Source organism: Peromyscus californicus, unplaced genomic scaffold (genome assembly GCF_007827085.1).
Source record: "Peromyscus californicus insignis strain IS unplaced genomic scaffold, ASM782708v3 Scaffold_2__1_contigs__length_46816999, whole genome shotgun sequence".
Taxonomy (NCBI): Eukaryota; Metazoa; Chordata; class Mammalia; order Rodentia; family Cricetidae; genus Peromyscus; species Peromyscus californicus.
The window spans coordinates 27,416,105-27,427,544 of NW_026294540.1; positions in this window are offsets into that span (position 1 = coordinate 27,416,105).

An 11,440-nucleotide genomic window follows, 5' to 3' on the forward strand; every position below is an offset into this window, starting at 1 on the left:
GAGGGACTTGCCTCTGAGCCTGCCCACCTGAGTTCAGTCCTGCAGCCCACACAGTGGAAGCTGAGATGATTCAGACAAATGGTCATCCGGCCTTGAGTGTACACACACACACACACACACACACACACACACACACACTAATGATAAATGTAATAAAAAGTACCTCAACAGGTCTGTGAGATGCTCTGTGGGTAAAGGCACCTGTCACCAAGCCTGATCACCTAAGTTTATTTCCAGCACCCACGTGATGAGAGAATTGACCCCTGCAAATTGTCCTCTGACCTCCGCACGCAATCTGTGGCACACTTGCACCCATACACACACACACACACACACACACACACACACACACACACAGAGAGAGAGAGAGAGAGAGAGAGAGAGAGAACGAGCTCTTCAAAGTGCAGTGACAAATTGACGTGACTCAGCAGAAGCACAGGGGATGCTGAAGGTAGGGGAGAGATGAGTCCTTTGGGACTCTGGGAACCCCCTCTCCCCCCATGACTTCTGCCACCTACACCCCAAACAATCTTCTGCGAGAAGCACCCTTTGGAACAGTCTCCCCATCCTGGAAGCCGTGGAAGGAAACAGGAGCCCGAAGTCTTGGGTTAGTCGGATGAGCCCCGGTTCCAGGCCACTCGTGCTTTGCCCCACGGGACCCGGGACCATGCATGGCTGCAGTCGCCGGCTTGTGTTTTCTCCGGAACGCGCACGGCTGGTTCAGGTTATCTAAAAACGTAAATGGTTTCTTCTCTCAGCACATGGATCACAGGGATCAAATCACCGGTCCAGGTTTGGCCGCAAGCACCGTTATCCGCGGAGCCATCTTGCTGATCCCTGAAGATACAAGGGGGGCGGGTGTGTGTGTGTGTGTGTGTGTGTGTGTGTGTGTGTGTGTGTGTGTGTTAACAACTCACTTCATTTTTCTGGATGAAGAAGGCAGGGGATTTCCAGACATGCAGGTTTGTGTGTTAATGCGGTGGAGGCTGGGCAGGATGGGTTCCCCAAGAATGTCATTTCTGGCTCTGGGTGAGTGTGGCCAGACGCTTCGGCTCCTGATGGAGACCCGACCCTGTAGTTACCCTCTCTCTTCAGGCTGGGTTTGGAGACCCAGGCAAAGCAAAGAGAGGCTTCTTCCCCTAACCTGGGAGTCTGAGATTTTAACCTTTGGCCTGGTTCTGCCTACGAGAGCGTCTTGAGCTGGGTTTGCAGCCTTCGCAAAGGCTCCTCTCCTATTGTGTAGAGTCGAACATTGTGGTTATTCATTTTTATTATTTCCTGGAGACAGGCTCTTACAGTGTAGCCCTAGCTGGCCTGGAAGCCACTATACAGACGAGGCTGGTCTTGTGACGAGATCTGTCTGCCTCTGCCTCTTGAGTGGTGGAATTAACTGTGTGTGCTGCTACAGTTGGGTATATTAAAAAATTGTGTTAGCATATATTATTTGTATAGAATAATGGTTCATTCATTGCACATGTATCTGACCTAAGTACTTTGATCATATTTGTTCCCCATCCCCCTCCTTTATCCCACTGCCTGGTCCAACTGGTCCTGGTTTTGTTTATGTTGCTGTGACAAATTCAATCTAGGAGAGCAAGGGTTTGTTTCAGCCCACAATTCCAGCCCATCACAACAGAGAAGTCAAGGTACCAGGGACTGCTCACATCACACCCACAATCAAGAGCACAGAGAAATGAGTGCGTGCACGTCCAGCGCTCAGCTCGATCTCTCCACTTCTATACAGTCCAGGATTCTCTGCCTAAGGAATGATGCTGCCCACAGTGGGCTGGACCTTCCCCTGTCTATAAATGCAGAGTCAAGACAATCCCATGCAGATATATCAACAGGCCGGCCTGGTCTAGACAGTCCTTGAGACTTTCTTTCCAGCTGATTCCAGGTTGTGACAAGTGGACAAGTGAAACCAGATCTCACACCCCCTGATCTTCTTCCTCTTCCCAATTAGTCCTCTTATTTTCATGGTTGAGTGTGTGTGTGTGTGTGTGTGTGTGTGTGTGTGTGTATAGTGTATAATGTGTGTGCATAGTGTATAATGTGTGTGTGTGGTGTGTGTGTGCATAGTGTATAGTGTGTGTGTGTGGTGTGTGTGCATAGTATATGGTGTGTTTGTGTGTGTGTGTGTGGTGTGTGTGCATAGTATATGGTGTGTTTGTGTGTGTGTGTGTGTGTGTGTGTGCATAGTGTATAATGTGTGTGTGTGGTGTGTGTGCATAGTATATGGTGTGTTTGTGTGTGTGTGTGTGTGTGTGTGTGTGTGTATACCAATGTGCTTCATCAGGGCTCAATACAGAAGATGAATGAGAGGTTATTTACAGGAACAAGGGTAACAGCGGTGGCTTCATCATTGAAGAAACTGTCCCACCCCCCCACCCCTGCTGGAGGCCCTGGGAGTAAACAGTAGGTGACAAGTAGTATTCAACAGGTTGACCCATCAGACAAATAACTCTCTGATGGGAAGCCCCACTTGGCAAAGACTGTGGGTCACTGACTGTAAATGACTTTGCTCCTGTCTGTTATTTTTCTCATGTGCCACTACATTTCTTCCCTAAGAACTGCTATGGGTGTTTTACCACTGCTTGTGTGTTTATCTCATGTATATATTCCATCTATTGGGCACACATTTATCAGTGGATGGTCAGGAAGATGATTTCTGCGTAAGCTGTATAGTTTTGATGAATAGAAATAATACTAAGATATTTTTCATTCTCAGACTGACATAGGAAAATAACTGTGTTCTCAGCTACAAAGACAGCTTTCCACACATTTTGCTAAGACCTCAGAGCAAATCCAAAATAGACTAGTTGTCTCTGGAGACGAATTGCACAAAGGCAAGTTCCCAGGTGTCTGTTTGTTGAGCCAAAGCCAAGCTGATAACGTTAAAGACATCGATTCCCCACAGCAATTGACTTTCTGCACGTACTCCTGGCCTCAAGGTCCAGCCAACTAGCTGTTTATTGTTTAAGTTCTGAATTTCAACATCACTCTCTGTCTGGGAACCCTAACTGCTCAGGGCTACGTGTCTGCTTTATTCACCATGCCCGGTCAGCGGGGCCTCCCTAGCTGGAGAGAAACCACGTGATTCCTCACGTGTATCAGAATGGCTCTGTCTCTTATTGTTTACTCAAGAAATGCTTTGTGACTCTGAAGATGTAACTCCTATTTGTCCAGAGTTTTTGCTGTGGAGGCAGAAATGTGTGTGTAAAGGAAAGTGAGCGAGTGAAGAGTGAGTGAGTGATGTAGTAGTGTGTGAAGGGATGTAGTGGAGTAGAGAGAAGAAATGTGTATAGAAGAGAGATGTGTGGAGATAGAGATGTGGAGCTGTGTAAAAAGCGATGTAACTACATATAGAGATGTATGATGTGTAGGAGAGAGATGCATGCATGTAAAGAGAGATACGTAGCAGTATGTAAAGAACATAGCTGTGTGGAGACAAAGAGTTTTCAGAAGGAGATATTTTATGTTTGTTTGTTTTTCGACACAGGGTTTCTCTGTGTAGTCCTGGCTATCCTGGATCTCACTCTGTAGCCCAGGCTGCCCTCGAACTCACAGAGATCCACCTGGCTCTGCCTTCCGAGTGCTGGGATTAAAGCCGCCGCCGCCATCGCCACCACCTGGCTCCAGAAGGAGATTTTTTTGAGGTGAAGTAAAAAAGAAAGTTACCATCAGAAAGTGTGTATTCCCTTATCTCCCCCTCAGATAGAAAGTCTGGCTCTCACTGCACTTGTGGATTTTTTTGCACACCCTGGAGATGGTCTTGGAGCAGGGTCTCCCGAAGGCCGCAGGTACTGCCCTGATAGCAATTAACTCCTGTTGGTCCTCAAGGGGCAGGGCCTTAGGAATCCTTCCCTCCTCCATGACCGGATGTGGATGGGCTGTTTTGTGCTGATCTTGTACAGGTCAAGCCCTGTAGATTGTCATGGCCCCCGAGGAGCTTGGACAAGCTTTAAATCTAGTTTCTTCTTTCCTCTCACCCAGGCTGGTTTCACTCGAGGCAGATTACAAAGACTCAGGCAAGAAAGAGCAGGCTGGAACTCTTCTTTACAAATACTTTTTATGGGTTGGAGAGATGGCAAAAACTAGTGGTTCTCAATCCTCCTAATGCTTTGATTCTTTAATACAGTTCCTCATGTTGTGGTGACCCCCCCACCATAAAATTCTTTTGTTGCTACTTCATAACTGTGATTTTGCTAGTGTTATCATTTGTAATGTAATTGTCTGATACACAGGATATCTGATGTGCGACCCCTGTGAAAGGCTCATTTGACCCCCCGGGGGTCTTGGCCCACAGGTTGGAGCCACGGGCTTAAGCAGTTACGAGCACTTACTGCTCTTACAGAGGACCTCAGTTCTGTTTCCAGCACGCACTTTGGGCAGCTCACAACTTTCTGTAATTCCAGTTCCAGGGCATCCAATGCCCTGACGTCCTTGGGCCCTGTAGGCATGCACCCCATCCACAAACATACATGCAGGAAAAACACCCATAGGAAATAAATAAACAACATTTCCTTCAAACACTTCTTGTGCCACAGTTGGTTCCCCTTTAAGCCAGCCAAACTAATATCATCCCCTGCAGAGTTGGGGGTCTGTGTCCCTGGGGTCTTGACTATGGAGGTTTAATCAGGTAGCGTGAAGGGAACGCTGTAATTGGCTTTAATTGGTTGTGTGGTTCATATGAGGAAATAGGTCTGGAGTAGGAGTTATCAGGACTTGGGGAGCGAGGTCGTTTCTCCTCGGCCTTGTCTCTGGGCAGAGAAAATAGAAGAACTGGCCACCAAGAGCATGCCAGGTTCATAGGGAGGGACTCAGCAGGAGTCTTGGAGGAAGGGATGCATAGAGAAGCTGTTACATGGGAGACGTGAGGACTGCAGCAAGAAAAAGAGAAGAGGAGGGGAGAATTATGGTGGGGAATTTGTCCCCTCGATCAGCAGTGGTCCAGGAGGAAGAGGAGCCTGACGGGTGGTGGCCCAAAACTTGAATCCTCACACAAGGAGGCAGAGGCAGGCTGGCCTCTGAGTTCAAGGCCAGTCTCATCTAGCTACATAGGGAGTTCCAGGCCAGGCCAAGGAGAAGGAGGAGGAGGAGGAGGAGGAGGAGGAGGAGGAGGAGGAGGAGGAGGAGGAAAAGAAGGAGGAAGGAAAGAAGGAAGGAAGGGAGGGAGGGAGGGAGGGAGGGAGGGAGGGAGGGAGGCAGGAAGGAAGGAAGGAAGGAAGGAAGGAAGGAAGGAAGGAAGAACTCCAAATCGGAAGGAGGTAGTTTGTAGTTTGATTCCTACAAAAAGGCAGACCAATTTGGAATCGGCAGCTGGGAAGTCTCTAAGAGGTCGGGAACATCTAGAGGAGAATCAGAAGGTAAGATGGAGGAGAAGCAGGATGCAGGCTTGCGTTAGGGTCCCGTAGATTCTCAGGACAGAAGCACAGGAAGGGAAGAGGAGGCCAGAGGAGGAAGGCTACATCTGGGACCCTGGAGCAGATTGAACTGTGGCACAGAGGACTCAGAAGCTGAGAGCCAGAACTCAGAGTTGGCCTGCACTCTAGGCCCTAGAGCAGTGGATCTCGACCTTCCTAACGCTGCGACCCTTTCATACAGTTCCTCATGCTGTGGGGACCCCAACCGTAAAATTATTTTAGTTGCTACTTCATAACTGTGATTTTGCTACTCTTATGAACTGTAATGTAAACATCTGTGTTTTCCGGTGGTCTCAGGCGACCCCTGTGAAAGGGTCGTGGGAAACCCCAAGGGGAGTCGCGACCCGCAGGTTGAGAAACACTGCTCTAATTCATTTGTTAAATAAGGATAGTAGTAATTTCTGTTTCATGTCTACGATGACTTAATAGAGGAAGCAAGCAGGGATGTGGGTAAGTCTGGGGGCTAGAGCCAGAGATACGGGACGTGGCGAATGGTCTGGGATTGGATGCTTCATCCCTACAGTCCCAGCTATACCAGCCTCCTGGAACCTGGCCTGTCACCTGAGTGGTGTGGTCTGCGCCTTGGGGGCCAGGTGAAGGACAGCCCTGGCAGGGGTGGAGGCTGGGAGAGAGCCCCCTAGAGGCCTAGCCCTGCAGATCACGCTGGAGTCCGCAGCGCGAGCCTCTCCCAGCCTGGAGACCCTGCTGGCGGGGGTGAGGGGGTGGGAAAGCTGCGTGTGGTACCACGAGGGCGCTACACCGGGAGTGGCCTAGGCTCCCGCACTGTTTCTGCTCACGGTCAGTCAAGGGACAGCCTCCGACGGCCAAGTTGGTGTGGCTCCTCCGAGGCGACCATCTGCCCTCTAAGCCCAACTGAAGAAATACTTCTTAATCACCATGCTGGCGAAGACAAAGGATGGCCTGGCATCCCATCGCCACGGCCAGGCGATCCTGCCAAGTCTTTAAGAACCTAAAATACTCTCATTGGAACCTTCCCGATCCCTTTCTCCTCTTCCACTCCATCTTCTGATCCGTCTCCCTCGGTTTCATCCCCCGTTGGAGACCCAGGGATCGAAACAGCCTTATTCCCAGCTTACTCCAAACTCATCCATCTTTCTGTGGAGATCCAGGGAGTGGGGACTCTTCTGACTCTAGTCCAGCCCCGCTACTTTGGGGGACCCAGACTTTTCACCCAACTTACTCCAAACCTCCTGAGCATCGGCCCATGTGAGGGGCTGGGGGAGTGATGATGTTGAGAAGGAACAGCCCTCCGGCCGCAGGCGCGGGCTCATTTGTGGTCCCCGCAGGGCATTCTTTCGGCCCCACTCGCTGAAGGGAGGATTCCGTCGTCTTAGCCCTGCGGTCAGCATCGCTGCTACCATCTCCCGACCAGGGCGAGCTGAGACAACGGCCCTCCTGCTGCCGTCGTGGGGCGACCATCACCCCTTAGGGCCGTCGGTGTGATCGACAGCTACAGTTCAAGACCGGAGGCCTGGAGCGGCCAGCGGACGGACGGACGGACGGACGGCGCGCGCACGCTGCGCCCGCGCCCCTCCCCCACTCTGCCCGGGGTAGAAAGCCAGTGTGGCTCTCGGCAGCTCCAGTGCGCAAGTGCAGGGCCTGCAGCTGTGGCACCTGCAGCGACCGCCCAGGCTGCGCCAGCTCTACTTGGCATCCTAGCTGCGCTCACAGCTGGCCGACTCGTCAGGACAACCGGGGAGGGTTGAGCTGGCCAAGGGTTAACATTGCGCAGCACCTGCTGGAGGGATGGACATCCAAGGTCTCTCCTCCGGAAAGGAGCAAGAAGCTCTTTAGGAAACGCCCCCCCCCCCCGACACACACACACACACACACACACACACACACACACACACACACACACACACACACACACACACTGCAGATCCTAAGCCAGTCCCACCTCTGCCATTCCCAAGCTCCGCCCCGCTCAGAAATAGGCTGATTCTAAAACAAACACACAAAACCAACTTTTTTGTTTTTACATTTAATTATTTTGTGTACGTGTGAGAGCATCACTGTCTGAGTGTGAGGGTCGGAGGGAAACTTTGGAAGAGTTCTTTCCTTCTCCCATATTGATCCAGAGGATCAAATTCAGGGTGGCAGGCTGAATGACAAGAGCCTTTGTCCACTAGCCATCTTGTGGGCACTGGCCTCCAGTTCTTTCTTTTTCAGACTTATTTTATTCCGTGTGTGTGTGTTCTGCCTGCATAGACCATATGCGTGCCTGGTGTCAGAAGAGGCCAGAAGAAGACATTGGGTCCTGTGAAATTGGAGTTATAGACAGCTGTGAGCCACCATGTGGGTGCTGGGAACGAACTTGGGTCCTCTGCAAGGACAGCAAATGCTCTCAACTGCTGAGCCGTCTCTCCAGCTCCCCTTCATCTTTAAAAGGTTTACTTTTAATTTTTAAGAAAATTGTATTTTCTTTTTATTTTATCTTATTTTGGTTTTTCAAGACAGGGTTTCTCTGTGTAGCTTTCGCGCCTTTCCTGGAACTCACACGGTACCCCAGGCTGGCCTCGAACTCACAGAGATCCGCCTGGCTCTGCCTCCCGAGTGCTGGGATTAAAGGCGTGCGCCACCACCGCCCGGCTGAAAATTGTATTTTTATTTTACATGTATGGGTGTTTTCTCTGCACGTATGTCTGTATGCAGCTTGCATGCAGTGCCTGAGGAGGTCAGAAGAGGACATTGGATTCTTTGGGACTGAAGTTACAGATGGTTGTGATACTCCATGTGGGTGTTAGGAACCAAACCCAGGTCCTCCTGAAGAGCAGCCAGTAAGTACTCTGAACCACGGAGCCATCTCTCCAACCCCTAGGTTCTGATTCCTGACTCCCTAACTTTTCCTATCTTGCTAAAAGCACCCCAAAATGCCCTTGCCCACATCAGTGCCTGGGGGAATCCCCCTGCATGGCCACTACCCACTTCGTGCCCTTCTAAGAACAGGTCCCTTCAGAGTCCTTCCCTGTCCCAGAATTGAAGAATGCCCTTGCTGGCTTCTCTCTTACACCCCCTGGTGGACACGAGCAAAAGTGTGTGCAGCATTCAGGCCCTGGCTACCCGGAGAGTGCTTCTGTATTCGTCCTCACCCCGGAGCTGGCCTCTTCCACTCGGCCCGTTTATCTCCTCCTTCCTGAACTTCAGTCTCTAACTTAGATCCCCCTGTGTCCAATCCCTCTAGCTTCACCCACCACCCAGTGGGTAAGAGACTCTGTACATGAAACGTATTTATAGCGCTCCCCATTTGGGCCCCTGTGTTTATCTCTGGTGAGGCATTTTCTGAACCTGTCCTCCCAGGGGGAGGGGGCTCCTAAGAATTTATCCAACTACAGTTTCACTTTTCAAGGCTCCACCCATACGCCTTCAACCCACCGGCGGTTCTGACTGGAAAACTTAGGGCAATGGAGGGCTATCCCATGATATTTCTGGATGCATCTACCTCCATTCCTCTAAATAATGTGTGGACTTCCCCTCCCCCTCCCCTTAGACAGCATCTCACGTATCCCAGTCAGGCCTGAATTTGACATGTAGCTGAGGATGGCTTTGAACTCCTGATCCTCCTGCTTTTACTCCCAAGTGCCAGGATTACAGGCATGCCTGGTGAGGCCCAGTTTCTGCAACGGGTTCTGGGGATGGACGCCAGGGGTTCAGGCCTTCTAGGCAAGCGCTTTGCCAATTGAGCAGCACCCCAGCCTCAGCCTGGACTCTTTCTGCTTAAATATGAAAAGTAACTGTTGTGTTTATAGAGTGTGGCCTCCTTTGCTGCTGGATCTCCACACTAACGGGAGGGAAAGAACAGACTCAAAAAGATCCAAGTGGTTTCTCAGCCGATCTCGGTTGCCACAAGCCTCACTGCAGTCTCTAACCTGAGTGTTCCAAGCCCCGGGCATGCGCAGAACCTCTCTCGGGGTGACGCTGTTGACTTGAACTTCTTGTTGGTCAAGGGAACAGTTGCTAGGGAAATGTTACCTCCACTACAGAGTTTGCTGGAGCTGGAATCCAAGGTGTGGGCTGTGGAGAGCTCCGGGAGGTTTCAAGGCTTGCAAGAGGGGACAGCCACGGCTGTCCAGATTTCTTCCCAGTTCAGCCACTGCAGCTGCTCTGCTCTGTCTCAGCCTGGCCAGCCACCTTTCTGGTCGTCCCCACTATGGCCATATGGCAATAAAGGATCTTTGGTTCTTCTTCTGTGTGTGTATGTTCCATTTCTTGTCCATGGGGAAGGATCACACACACACACACACACACACACACACACACACACACACACACACACACCCGCGCGCCCTGCTCCCCCAATCAGCCTGTCTTCAAGAGGATCTCCAAGCCAGGTAGCAATTGGGCTAATGACTTCCTGGGGCACGGGGGTGGGGTGGGGGAGGGACAGGGAGGGATGCTGTCCACTGCACTCCCCCACCTCCACCAAACAGAAGGAAGAACCCAGGTTGTACCTGGGCTAGCTTGGGGGTCACCGTTTTCCCCCTGGACATAGGAATGAATTGCTACCTAAATTATTGGGTTCCTCTCCTAAGTTCACTCGGTCCTCCAAGACCAGCCTCTCTCAAGCCCGGGATCCAGGCATCTGACTCCCACCTCTTTGGACCATGCTTTCCAGACGCTCTGCCTTTCCCCATTTCTGGGTGGGCCGCGCGTGACCGAGGAGAGAAGGAGATGGAAGAACCTGGGCACCGCCCCCCCTCCCCGCCCCCGCCTCCTTCTCCAGAGCGGCGGAGACTGCGATCCTCAATCCTACCACACGGGGGCGCCAGGACAAGCGCGGACGCGGGCGAGGCAGCGCAAGGTGGTTCTCGTCCGTGTGAGTGCGCCCATGGGTGTCTTTGTGTGTCTGCGTTTCTGTACATGTGTGTGCGAGCCAAGGGGTGTCTGGGTGGGATGTATTCGGGGCAACAAACCTGATGTATCCTCTGAAACAGGTACTCCAAGTGTCTTTTTCTTGTTATGAGGATGCTTAATGTGGTTATGTGTGGACGGGGAGGCAGGAGACTTGTGTGTGTGCAGGCTGTGAGTCCCCGAAACCGCGTCTTGATTTTTGAAGTCACGTTTCATGAGGTTTTTTTTTTGTTTTTTTGTTTTTGTTTTTGTTTTTTAACCCTCTCCCACCACCCTGGGAAAAAAGGAATAAGGTCTGCCAGTGCAAATTGCCATCACTCCGGGCACATCCTCAGCATTAAGTCTGGATGGCTGTGCTAAGTGACGTGTGACATTGTGTTTGTTAAGTGGGTGTGTCTGAGAGTCGGAGTGTAACTCGGTAGGAGCGGGTCGTGTCCTGTGACAGGTGGATTTTGGAGGGGGTTGGAGTTAAGATTATGGAAGGACCCAATTTCTCTTGTTAGTTGTGAATACCACCTTCATTGTGTGAGTGAGTGTGAAATGTATGTGTGCGTATGCACAAACGTGTGTGGTGTGTTTCCCTTTCCAGGTCTCTCGAGTAGCAGTCTCTCTATGTCTCTCCCATCTCTGTCTCTTTCTCTCTTTGCTTGGTGACTCATCTTTGCGGCAATGGCCTCCCCCGGCTTGCTGGGTCTCCCCTCCCCCACTCAGAAGTGGGTGGGTGGGGGTCTAATGGGATGGGACCCTGGTGTTAAAAATCAGAGTGAGAATCCCCCCTTCCTACCACGTATCATTGGGAACCCTCTGCTGGCCCCTCCCTGACCCTCTCTCCAAGTTCCTTCCCAGACTTCCCCAGCTTTGGATTGGCCTGGGGGCGGGGGGCGTTTAAGACATGAATGGATTCTAAATCGGACCATTTTCAAGGGTCTTTAACACTTGTTTTAAGATCAGAGTGGAGACCCCCGTCTCCTTACAAAGTGCCCCTCTCATTGTCTATCTCCACCCCTCCCCATGGCTGACGAAAGGAATGGCTGCAGAGGTGAGTCACCGGTTGGGGGAGGGGGGAGCAGGAAAAGGGGGGGTTGGGTGAGTGGCAGGGGTGGGGGTGGGGTGACGAAGCCCCTGCTCTTTCTCTCCCACACCTC